Source organism: Macaca mulatta, chromosome 13 (genome assembly GCF_049350105.2).
Source record: "Macaca mulatta isolate MMU2019108-1 chromosome 13, T2T-MMU8v2.0, whole genome shotgun sequence".
NCBI lineage: Eukaryota > Metazoa > Chordata > Mammalia > Primates > Cercopithecidae > Macaca > Macaca mulatta.
In genome coordinates, this window is record NC_133418.1 from 122,656,043 (window position 1) to 122,669,836 (window position 13,794).

The following is a 13,794-nucleotide window of genomic DNA, read 5'->3' on the forward strand; positions in this document are numbered from 1 at the left end:
AAGTACTGGGATTTACAAATTATGTTTGAGCCTCAGCTAAGCACCACTCAGTCTTCCTAAAATTTCACCTGCTCCTTTGTTATGGGAACATGAACATGTTTGAACATCGATGTGGGACTCTAAGATATCGATGTTCCAAGTTAAATGCCCATATTTCAGGGGATTCAAAGGTATCAGGGTATAAGAAAAATATAAATCTATTTGTATTCAAGTTAATAAATGTGTTGTTTCCAAGTATACAGCTCATATATGCATATAGGCACCACCATTTTCCCAGCGTCAGTCATGTGTCCAGCACGGGGTCTTGCAGACCATGGACAGCCTGAAATGCAGAGGCCTGACACTGGCACCCTGACTCTTCCACTGGCATTTGGCACCCTGCTCTGTATTGCAGTTTATGAGGGCCTCAGTGAATGGAGTTATGAGTAATATTATACTATTTTATAACACTTTGTAATGGGATGGGTCTGAAATGCAGAGGCCTGACACCGGCACCCTGATTCTTCCACTGGCATTTGGCACCCTGCTCTGTATTGCAGTTTATGAGGGCCTCAGTGAATGGAGTTATGGGTAATGTTATACTATTTTATAACACGTTGTAATGGGACACGGGACTACTATGAAAATCATTTGTACCACAAACAGTTCTGCTTGTTCTAGAAGCACTGTCCGTCTTTTTTGTTTTTTTGGGGCTTTTATTTATTTATTTATTTATTTTTTGAGATGGAGTCTCGCTCTGTCCGCAGGCTGGAGTGCAGTGATGCAATTTTGGCTCACTACAATCTGCCTTCTGGGTTCAAGCGATTCTCCTGCCTCAGCCTCCTGAGGAGCTGGGACTAGAAGCACCTGCCACTACGCCCGGCTAATTTTTGTATTTTTCGTAGAGATGCGGTTTCACCATGTTGGCCAGGCTGGTCTTGAACTCCTGACCTCGTGATCCACCCACCTCGGCCTCCCAAAGTGCTGGGATTACAGGTGTGAGCCACAGTGCCTGGCCAGAGTTGTCAGTCTTAAAGATGAGTTATTTTTTTCTTGTAATAAAGACACGTGCTTCAAATTTGCTATTAGTGGATGCCAGTGGCTAAAGGAATATCATACTATCAGATTTTTTTTTCAAAAAAAGATACATTTAATCATGCTTCAAAACAAAATTAATGTTAAAACAATTAGTGAGAAAGAATTACTTTAAAAAGAACCTCATCCTACAGAAAGAACATTTTGAAAATGGATGTTTACGAACATGGTCATTGTTATGTGATTTAAAAAATTTTGGCTATAAGTGATGTTTAAACTCTTAAAAACTTTCAGAGTTAAAAACTCTCAAATTTCGAATCAAACATGCATAAGCAATTATCCTTGTTTGCAGATGATATGATTTCATATTTGAAAAAGTCTAAAGACTTCACCAAAAAACTATTAGAACTGATAAATTCAGTAAAGTTGTGGGATATAAAATCAAAATACAAATCAGTAGCATTTCCATAAACCAACACTGAACAATGTGAGAAAGAAATCAAAGGAGCAATCCTATTTATAACAGCCATACGTAAAATTAAATACATAGGAATTAACCAAAGAAGTAAAATATCTTTACGATGAAAACTATAAAACACTGATTTAAAAAAATTGAAGAAATTAAAAAATGGAAAGATATTCCATGTTCATGGATTGGAAGAATCAATATTGTTAAAACGTCCATACAACCCAAAGAAATCTACAGATTTAATGCAATTCCTATCAAAATACCAATGGCATTTTTCACATGAATAGAAAAAAATCCTAAAATTAATATGTAACCACAAAAGACCTTGAATAGCCTAAGCTATGCCTAGCAAAAAGAATAAAACTGGAGGAATCAAATTACCTGACTTCAAATTATACTACAGAACTATACAGAATCAAAACAGCATGGAGCTGGCATAAAAACAGACATGTGGACGGATGGAACAGAATAAAGAATCCAGAAGCAAATCCTTATGCCTACAGTGAACTCATTTTTGACAAAGGAGCCAAGGATAGACACTGGGAAAAGACAGTCTCTTCAATAAATGGTGCTGGGAAAACTGGATATTCATGTGCAGAAGAATCAGACTTGACACCTGTCTCTTGCCTTATACAAAAATCAAACTAAAGCGAATTAAAAACTTGAATTTAACATCTCAAACTATGAAATGCCTACAAGAAAGCATTGGGAAAACTCTCTAAGATATGAGTCTGGTCAAAGTTTCTTGAGTAATGCCCCAGAAGCACAGGCAACCAAAGCAAACATGGACAAATGGGATCATATCAAGCTAAAACAGCCTCTGCACAGCAAAGGAAACAACCAACCTATCTGACAAGGGATTAACAATCAGAATATAGAAGGAGATCAAACAAATCTATAGAAAATAATCTAAAACACCAATTAAAAAATGGGCAAAAGATCTGAATGGACCTTTCTCAAAAGAAGACATACGAATGGCAAGCAGGATTACGAAAATGTGTTCAACATCACTGATCATCAGAGAAATGCAAATCAAACCCATAGTGAGATCTCATCTCACCCCACTTAAAATGACTTATATCCAAAAGGAAGGCAATAACAAATGCTGGAGAGAATATGGAGAAAAAGAAGACTATTGGTGGGAGTGTAAATTAGTACAACCACTATGGAGAACAGGTTGGAGCTTCCTCAAAAAACTACTAAACATAGAACTAGCATATGATCCAGCAATTTCACAGCTGAGTGTATACCCAAAAGAAAAGAAATGTGCATATCAACGAGATATCTGCTCTCCCATGTTCACTGAAGGACTATTCACAAGAGCCAACATTTGGAAGCAACCTAAGTGTCCATCAACAGATGAGTGGATTAAAAAAATGTGGCATGCCGGGCGCGGTGGCTCAAGCCTGTAATCCCAGCACTTTGGGAGGCCGAGACGGGCGGATCACGAGGTCGGGAGATCGAGACCATCCTGGCTAACATGGTGAAACCCCGTCTCTACTAAAAAATACAAAAAACTAGCCGGGCGAGGTGGCGGGCGCCTGTAGTCCCAGCTACTGGGGAGGCTGAGGCAGGAGAATGGCGTAAACCCGGGAGGCGGAGCTTGCAGTGAGCTGAGATCCGGCCACTGCACTCCAGCCTGGGAGGCAGAGCGAGACTCCGTCGCAAAAAAAAAAAAAAAAAAAAAAAAATGTGGCATACACATCATACATATATGTTTTTAATTAAAATTTAAAAAATTTATGTATGTACACAATGGAATACTATTCAGCCATAAAAAAGAATGAGATTCTGTCATTTACAAGAACATGGTTAGAACTGGAGGTTATTATGTTAAGTTAAATAAACCAGGCACGAAAAGACAAACTTCACATATTCTCATTTATTTGTGGAAGCTAAAAGTCAAAACAATTGAACTCATGGAGATAGAGAATAGAAGGATGGTCACCAGAGGCTGGGAAGGGTGGTGGGGCAGGGGGTAGGGGTATTAGATGGTTAATGGTTACAAAAATAGAAAGAATGAATAAGGTTTAATATTTGATAGCACAACAGGGGGACTATAGTCAATAACAATTTAACTGCATACTTAAAAAATAACTAAAAGAGTATAATTGGGTTTTTTTGTGAAACAAAGGATGAATGCTTGAGGGGATGGAGGCCCCATGTACTATGCTGTGATTATTATGCACTGCATTTCTGTACAAAAATTATGTAATCCATAAATATTTACACCTACTATGTGCCCACAAAAATTAAAAACACAAAATTTTTTTAAAGCATAAGCAATTTTAAAAACTGGCAAGATGAATCATTTCAGTGACTTTGAGTCTATTTGGTGTGTGTGTGTGTGTGTCTGTGTGTGTAAATGCCTCCCTATTTAATTTCAAAAGCAACCTATGACATTTGAGAATGATGGAAAGTGATTAGCTAAATTTTGATAAAAATTTGGGATAGCCCATAGATAGTAAAGAAAAATAAGTATCATGATCTAGTTATGGTAACCAGTGTATAGGTTTATTGTTTTTCTATTTTAGGTAAATGTGTCTTCATGAGATATCATTTCCATTATGACAGGACCTAAAAGCAAATATCAAGATAAATTAAACTTAAAAATAGAGATGAAAATTGCTCTATCATAAAATGTCAGGCAAAATTTTAAAAAGTAATGTCATATTTAAAGATATATCTCTCACTTTTAAAACATTCTTCATACCTTTCAGAAGAAAAAAGTTTATTTATAATTAAAGGTTTTTTAAGTTTTTCATTGTTATTGTTGTATATGATTCGTAGTTAATACAGTATGTCAGTATATGAGAATACAAGCCTACATACATATATACAAAGGAGGCTCAGTCCCTTTTTTTTACTGAAGGAGTGCCCAATCTACCTGCTTGGATGGCACGGCACCCGCTTGCACTTGAGGGTGGGACTCTGACAATTTGGATGTCCTGCTGAACTCCTGGCCGTGACAGGCACTCTGCCTGCGTTATGTCAGGTACTGGTTGCAACAGGTCTACAAACCAGACACTTTTACCACCACGTTTCATGGCGAACTTTTTAAAAAGTGACTTTTAAAACAGGGTATCGCAAGCCTGAGCCCACATTCACTGGGGGTGGAGAACTCGAATTCAATCAAACCCAATGTCCTTTTACAGCAGAGCTCATGCTCTGTGACCCTAGTTCTTCCTCAGTGAATGAATGGTGGGCTTCCCCTGAGACAGCTTGGATTGTTGCTTGGATTGTTGACATTTCCGGTATCTGCATCCTCAGGTTAGAGCGCCTGAGTCACTGTAGTGTACATGGATAATGAAACTGGTTGTATCCTAATGAATAGGAGGGTTTGCCACTGAGTGGGGCATGGGGTGAATTGAACCCAACCTCCCGGAGCGGATGATAGGAGGCCCCCAGAGGAAGGGAATTGCAGAGAGAGACGCACTTCGGGGTGGGCAGGGCTGAAAGACACCACGCATCATGCCCAGGCTCCTGGTGTAGATGCTTCCATGGCGTCCGTCCTAAGGGTTCTTAATCTGAGTTAATTATCACCCAACCATACATGGGTGTGTTTCAAGGATTTTATAATCCTTTGGAAGATTTGTGTAAATGTGTGGGTTTCTGCATTTGTGTATTTTCTGAAAGAGAGAGCCCACAGCCTGCATCAGATTTTTCAGTGTTCCAGGCTCAGTAGTGGACCAAATAGAAAGAGGCTTTCCCCCATTCTCTCTTCCAGAAGATACAGCGTTTGATGAATTTAACTTGTTTGGTGATGGTGCACTTAAAACAGATGTCAGGACATTGTGCTAGACAGTGTATGGTACTACACAAGCTCAACACAGTGTGAGGCTGGCCTGGGTTCAGGCTGCCAGTTCCTCAGGACGTTTCCAGATGCTTCTGTCCTTGACAAAGGACAATGATGGAGAAGGGAGGCATAAAGGCAGCTTCTAATCAGTGTGTTGGGTTTCAAGCAGGAAAGTGCACATTGTATATGTGTAGTATAGATATATAATAATATATAATACAATCAATTTTTTAATTCATAGTAATCATGCTTTCCAAAGTGGCTCTGCACACTTAACAAATTAGAATGAACAAATCCTAAACCATTGTACCTGGGGAAAAGAGAAGGTTGGGCTCCTGTCAACCTCTGGCCACAACATTTTCAACAACTGATCAATACATTACCTTGTTTTATTTGTGTTTCTGTTTAAAGACACCTTATGTAAACCATATTGTTGATTCATTAACACTGAACTCACCACCAACAGCACCATAACTCATTCCTGAAGGAAACTTCTCTAGCAGGAGCGCTTTCTCCATAGGAAATGGAGTCTTCCCAGTGGACTCCTACAGTGCAGCCTTCTTACATGTAGGGACACTACATAGCCCTTCAGTACTATGCTTGGGGGCTATTTTAAACTGAAGAAAAAAGGACATAAATGAAAAATGTGGCTCTAAACAGATTATGGAAAACACACTGGTCTACAGCAGGAGAGTAAGTAGGCAAATGGGCAACCACAGAATCTGCAAACGGGAGGATGAACTGTGGATTCGCTTTGGGGGCTTTATGGAGGATGACTTTCACAGTGGCAATGTAGCATCTCACCTAACTGGATTTTGTCTGTATTAAAGGACAAACTAAGAAATGCTCCTCTTTTCTCTTACGCATTTCCATGTTTTAATTTGACTTTTGAGATCCTGAGGTATTCCAGAGATTGCATGAGGTAATGAGGAAAGAAAGATTTGTAAGGCACAGTTTTACCCCACCCCAATTGCTTATTGATCAGGTGGGGAGACAGACATAACCAAATTCAGTACAATATAGAAGTGTGGACAAAGGAACACCCAAGTTTTCTTTCTAATATCATGGAAGTTTTATCAAAAGGACTTCCAAGTGGGCTGGTTTTGAAAGGATAACTAAGACTTCATTAGGTAAACAGCAATAAAAGAACAAGGTGAATGGTGCAAATAGATGTTCAAAGACATGAAAGTATGGTACAGCTTGGCCAGGCACAGTGGCTCATGCCTATAATCCCAGCACTTTGGGAGGCAGAGGCGGGTGGATCATCTGAGGTCGGGAGTTCGAGACCAACCTGGTCAACAAGGTGAAACCCCGTCTCTACTAAAAAAAAAAAAAAAAAGCTGGATGTAGTAGTGTGCAACTGTAATCCCAGTTGCTTGGGAGGCTGAGGCAGGAGAATCACTTGAAACTAGGAGGTGGAGGTTGCAGTGGGCCGACATCATGCCACTGCACTGCACTCCAGCCTGGGCAAGAGTGAGACCCTGTCTGAAAAAAAAAAAGAAAAGAAATTATGGAACAAGTTAGTGCACTGGAAAATTGTTAGGACATTGATATTTTGCCATAACATAAAACGTTATGTGAGAGCAAACGAGCTGATACTGGAAAGACTGGTGAGAACCACATTGAAAGGGCCTTGGTTGACCATGTAAAGATTTTGGACTTTAACCCATATGTGAAGAGAAGGAGGGATGGAAACATCACTAGAAATGTACTCTAGGTTGATATCAACCCTGGTAGCATTGAGGAGAGAGGTTACCTGGATGGAAGCATTTGCGAGTTCTAGACACCAGAAAAATGGCTCTTGTCATTGTTCAAGGGAGATTGGCAGCAGTGTAGAGAGGGAGAGACAATTTAAAAGTAGATAAAGCCTAAGGAAAAGGGCATGAGAATCTAGGAATGAGTATGATTGAGTTTGGATGTTCCCCTGGCTACGTTATATGCATTATTACATTTATAGTTCAGTCTTCCTTTTTTGTTTTTTTCAAATCAAAAACATAAATGACTGAATTTAGGGAACATTACTAACATACATCCTACTAGAATCAAAAGGGCCAGGGGGCATTTTAAGAATTGTTTAAGCTTCACATAGTAAAAAATGAATAAAAGACCATTTAAAACAGGAAAAACTATTATATAATAACTGTTTTCTGTACTTCATTTATAATAATGTTTATTTTTCTTCATTAGCTCCCAATAAAAGTCTGTATTTCTTGCTGCTCAAGTAATGATTAAGTGCTGTTAAATATAAGGTTTGGAAATATTGTTTAGAAAAGTTTTAGTGTTTTGAAAACCCAGAAGTTAATATATCATTGTTGGTAAACTACAGATTAGGGACTTTAGCTGAAAATACCACTCAAAAGGCTAAACTGTAAAACACTTACAATTTTTTTTTTTTTTTTTTTTGAGACAGAGTCTTGCTCTGTTGCCCAGGCTGGAGTGCAGTGGTGCAATCTCAACTAACTGCAACCTGCGCCTCCTGGGTTCAAGTGATTCTCCTGCCTCAGCCTCCCGAGTAGCTGGTATTACAGGCGCCTACCACCATGCCCAGCTAATTTTTGTATTTTTAGTAGAGACAGGGTTTCACTGTATTGGCCAGGCTGGTCTCGAACTCCTGACCTCGTGATCCGCCCGCCTCCACCTCCCAAAGTGCTGGGATTACAAGCGTGAGCCACCGCACCCGGCCAACATTTACGATTTTTAAAGAACCTAACCATTAATGACAAAAATGGAAGGTTATTGAACAATTGGTTAGATCTTGTTCAAATTGGAACAACTGGCTGGACCATGAGGAGTGCAGATTTCAGCTAAGTCCATTCTGGGGCAGTTGTGTAAGCCAGGTCACCAGGTCATGAAAAACAGTCTCCAGTAATTGACCTTGGGCACCATTGTCAAAATGCAGCTGATAGAACTGTTTAGTTCACATGTTCACATCCTGGTTCTGAACGTACACACTTTGTTGTCTGTTTCAACGGTTAGGTCTTTTCAGAATTAGGATTTATTTTTTCCACGTCAGTAGTTGGTATGGCAATGTATCGGGCCTGGTGTAGAACCAACTGCGGTTCTCTCACAATGAGTTAGGGCATTTGTGCGTCATACACAACTCATCGTATCTTACTGAGTAAAAATTAATGTGCTTTGTTAACTTCTCCAAAAGCTCATTTATTTGAAGTGGATCATATACTTGTAGGAATACAACCTGCATGTCTCAGGAAGGAGGGTGAGCACCATGGTACTCCCGGGCGCATTTGCTTACCTTGGGGGGTGATTTTCCCTTAGGGCTCCCGCGTGAGTGCTTCAGCAACGCACCGGAGCCTGAACAGCCACGTGCACAACCCCCTGGGCTTCTCAGCCATTGCTGGCATTGGAGAAACTCCCTTTTCAGAAGAGTAGAAAGATATGGCCTTGGAAGGCTCCGACTTTCCTCCTCAACTCTCTCTCTCTCTCTCTCTCTCTCTCTCTCTCTCTTTCTCTGTGGGTGTGGTAGGCAAAGTGCTGGCACCCCTGGCCCGTGTCCACCTTCCTGGAACCGGTGAATATGTCACCTGATAGGACACAGGGATTTTGCAGAGGGGATTAAGTTCAGGACAGTAAGAGAGAAAGGTTATTCTGGATCAGGGACAGGCCCAGGGGCATCCCAGGGGTAGTGCAGGAGGAGACGTGGTCATGGAGAGAGATGTTCAGGTGATATGCGGAAGGGGCTGGGAGCCACAGAATGCCGGTGGCCTCTAGAAGCCGAAAAAGGCGTGGACACGGAGGTTCCTCGGAGCCTTCACAAGGAAGGCAGTTCTGCTGACACCTTGATTTCTTTATTTTTGCCCTCCAACCTAGTGATCGTGTGTTATTTTCAATCATTAAGCTAATTTGTTGTAGGAATTACGTTGCATTAGTTTCCTAATACAATGGCAAACCATGACCTCTTGAGCAGCCACCACCAAGTACCTAAATTTATTTGTCATGAAACCTGCAAATCATGGACCACTCAAGCAGCCTACACCAAAAATTCACTTGTCACGAAACCTGCCTCGGCTTCCTGTAGTGCCACAGCAGGAAGCACGTGACATATTGATAGACATGCACTTTCTAAACTGTGAGGCCCAGCATGTGTGTGAGGGCACGGCCTAATGAGGCTTACCCGGAGGAAGGAATGGCATTGCATGCTGCTCCCTTGGCTAAATCCGAGCACTGTGTGTTGAAATCCTGGAAGAAATGTTGGAACACTGTGAGCTGCATTTGGTTTTCGGAAGTTCCTCCCCAGTGGTCTCGGTGCTGCCTGCCTCCGTGAGGGGTACTGTGTGCAGTAGGAAGCAAGTTTGTGCGTCCGCATGAGGACTGGGCAGGCAGGTGACGCTTCTGTTGAACGGCTCCTGGTAGGAAAGAGGAAGAAGTGCTTCAGAGAGAAGCAGGTACCTGGGCCAGAGAATACAGCTCCATCAGTAAGACCCAAGGTGAGGAGGCGCCAACCCTAAAGACAGAGGAGACTAACTGAGGAACACGCAGCCTTGTAAAGTCGGTGGCTTCTCACACACTGTGTCCCTCACTCAAGTCCTGTGAGCCATCAAATGCAAGGACAGAGTTCTGCCCCGCAGCCGTCCTGGTACTGAGACCCTCCCACTTCTCTCCTGCGGGTCCTCCCTCTCCCATTGACTCAGGTCCTCTCTCTGGAATTGATCTTTCACTCCTTTGGTCTATGGTATTTGTATTAGTTAATTTTTATTTACAATTGACACATGGTAATTGCACATGTTTATGGAATGCAGTGTGATGTTTCAATGCATATATACATAGTATCATGAAATTGTGTGGTATTTTTATTAGTTAATTTTAAATTTAATTTATTTATTTATGAGATAGAGTCTCGCTCTGTCACCCAGGCTGGAGTGCAGGGCTCACTGCAACCTCTGCCTCTTGGGTTCAAGCGATTCTCCTGCCTCAGCCTCCTGAGTAGCTGGGATTACAGGCACACACCACTACGCCTGGCTAATTTTTGTATTTTTTAGTAGAGATGGGGTTTCACCATGTTGGTCAGGCTGATCTCGAACTCCTGACCTTGTGATCCACCCACCTAGGCCTCCCAAAGTGCTGGGATTACAGGCACGAGCCACCGTGCCCGGCCTGATTTGTATTTCTAATTGACACGTGGTAATTGTATGTGTTTATGGAATACAGTGCGATATGTCAATGCATATATACATAGTATCATGATGAAATTGGGGAAGTTACCATGTCCATCACTTTAAACATTTACTATTTATCTTTGTGGTGATAATATTCTAAATCTTCTCTTCTGGCTATCTTGAAATACGCAGTACCTTGTTATCTGCTCTGGTTATCCTATTGTGTAATAGAACACCAGAGCTTGTTCCTCTTAGCTAACTGTAACGTGGTACTGGTTGGCCAACCACTCCTGGGGCCCATACCCCTGCCCCTTCCTAGGCTCTGGTAACCACTGTTCTATTCTTTGCTCTCTATGAAATCAACTGTTTTAGTCTCCACGCATGAATGAAATCATGCAGCATTTGTCTTTCTGTGTCTGGCTTATTTCACTTAACATTATGACCTCCAGGTTCATCCATGTTGCCACAAATAACAGAATTTCCTTCTTTTTTTATTGCTGGGTAGTGTTCAATTGTGTACATGCATGTGTATTATCATATATATAATATATACACATATTTATTGTGTGCATGTGTGCATGTATACATATATGTGTGTATGTTATTTATACCTATACATATTCATTGTATGCATATGTGTGCATGTGTATATATGTGTATATGTTATATACTTCTGTACACATTTGTGTGCATGTGTGTGCATGTGTGTATGTATGTGTGTATATGTTATATGCGTCTCTACACATTCATTGTATGCGTGTGTGCATATGTGTATATATGTGTATGTTATATACATCTCTACACATTCGTTGTGTGCGTGTGTGTGCATGTGTGTAGATATGTGTGTATGTGTTATATACATCTCTATACATTGTGTGCATGTGTGTGTGCATGTGTGTATATGTGTGTATATGTTATATACATCTCTGTTGTATGCATCTGTGTGTGCATGTGTGTATATATGTGTGTATATGGTATATGCATCTCTACACATTCATTGTATGCGTGTGTGTGCATGTGTGTATATGTTATATGAGTCTCTACACATTCGTTGTGTGCGTGTGTATGCATGTGTGTATATGTTATATACATCTCTACACATTTGTGTGCGTGTGTGTGTGCATGTGTGTATATATGTGTGTATATGGTATATGCGTCTCTGCACATTCATTGTATGCGTGTGTGTACATGTGTATATATATGTGTGTATATGGTATATGCGTCTCTGCACATTCATTGTATGCGTGTGTGTACATGTGTGTATATGTGTGTATATGTTACATGCATCTCTACACATTCATTGTATGTGTGTGTGTGCATGTGTGTATATACACATGCAGACAGATAGATAGATGTACCATGTTTTTATGTGCTCATCTGTGGTTGGACACAATCAATGGTATTTTATTCTGTCCCTTGGGTAAGGCCTTTTCCTTTTCTGTCTTGTTTTGGAGATACTTCTACATATATACATAAATTTTAAAATTATAAATCAAGGAAACCCACCTTATTTAATATTTATCTCATAGTAGATGTCCCTTAAATATTGGATTAATAATGACTGAAAGGACTGTGGTAAATCACTTCCTTTTCTGACCTGTTTCCTCTAAAAAAAAAAACAATTCAGACTAAATACCTATTTCTCAGCCATATTTTTTCATCAGAAATTACCAGAGACAGTTGTAATAATACAGTTGCCTGTGCTCTAACCAAGATTCAAAAATTCGTAATAGCCAATGATGGGCCTACAAATCAATATTTTTAAAAATTTATAATACTTTTCCTTAACATTTGCACTATAATATATTTCTTCTTTTTTAATGTTCAACCTTTTTGTGTCCTTACATTTCAAATCTGACTCTTGAAAGCAGCATTTAGTTGAGTTTGATTTTTAATCTGGTGTGATAATCTTTCACTATTGAGGGTCCTGTGTACTACTTTTACATCGCAATGTAATTATTAATGGGTTGCATTCTCCAATTTACTGTTTTCTAATTTCCCTCCTTTTTATGACTTTCTTCTTAATCTTATTTGCGTTTAGTATTTTATATTATTCCTTTATTCTGTCCATAACTTTGATAGTAATAGATTTTTTACTAGGTTTTATTGATTATTCTGAGATTACAGCCTGCATTCTTGACTTACTAAAATTTAATATCAAGGGTAGTTTTACCATTTTACAAAAACACAATGAAATTACAAATGCTTTAACTCCAACTACATCCCCCTATTTGTGTGTTACTGTAGGTGAGGTTTTATGATATTAAATATGTGTTATATGTTATATAATACAAACCACATATTATAATTTGATATATGAACATATATTGAATGTAATTTTATTATAAATACACTAAATCATAAGAGATTATTTTATACAGTTAATGATTATTTCATTTTACGCACATATTTACAGTATTTGCTGTTCATTCCTACAAGTATCTCTGGATTACAAGCAGATAATTTTACTTCTGACTAATTTTTCAGCATTTTGCTTAATGCAGATCTGCTGATTACAAATGCTATTTTTAATGTATCTAAAATCCTCTACCTTCATTTTTGAAGGATTTTTTTTTCACCTACATAGACAATCACTTTCTTTAAACATTTTTAGTATAGAATCCCATTGTCATCTGAGTACCATCATTTTTTGCTGAGAAATTAGCTGTCAGTAACTGCTGGCATTTTTAAATTTTTTTTTCTGATATTTGATTTCCAGAAGTTTTAATATGATATGCCCAAGTGTTATTTGCTTTGTATTTATCCCCCTTGAAATTTCTATTGCTTGTTGAACTAATAGGTTAATGCCTTTTATCATGTTTGAAAAGTTCTTACATTTTATCTTTACAAATATTTCTTTTGCTCCTCTTTCCTCTCTTTATGGGACTCCTATTTTACATGTGATAGGGTTTTACACTGTGTCTTATATATATCTTATTTTATGTATTTTCTACCATTTTATCTCTCTATATATTAATATTGGTATTTTCTGCTAGCCCATTTTCCAGTTCACTAATTCTCTCTATGGCCTGTCATATTCTGTTGTTAATCTCATCAACTGATACCCTAACTTCGATTATTATAGTTTTTAATTCTAAAATTTCCATTTGATTTTTAAGGTAATTTTTATTTACCTCCTGAAATTTAACTTCTTGTTAAATGTGTTAGCATTGTCATCATAATGAATTTAAATTTCTGTGAGTCTCAGTGTATTTGTTTCTATTGGTTGTTATTTTCTCCTGAGGTTTGGTCAAATCTATCATGTCATACTCCGTGTTTCATTTTGCTTGAATTTCAGACACTGTAGATGGAAGATTGTAGCTTTCCTCTCAGCCTCTGTATTATATTATCTTCTTGCAGAAAAGATTTGCTTCTTCTAGGCATCTAAATCATAGAAAAAC

General features: G+C 39.0%; 1 protein-coding gene across 8 annotated transcripts in view; it reads left to right on the forward strand.

Annotated features, from left to right (window-relative positions):
- Positions 1–13,794, forward strand: part of MYT1L (myelin transcription factor 1 like) — a 533,658-nt gene that overhangs the window by 120,071 nt on the left and 399,793 nt on the right.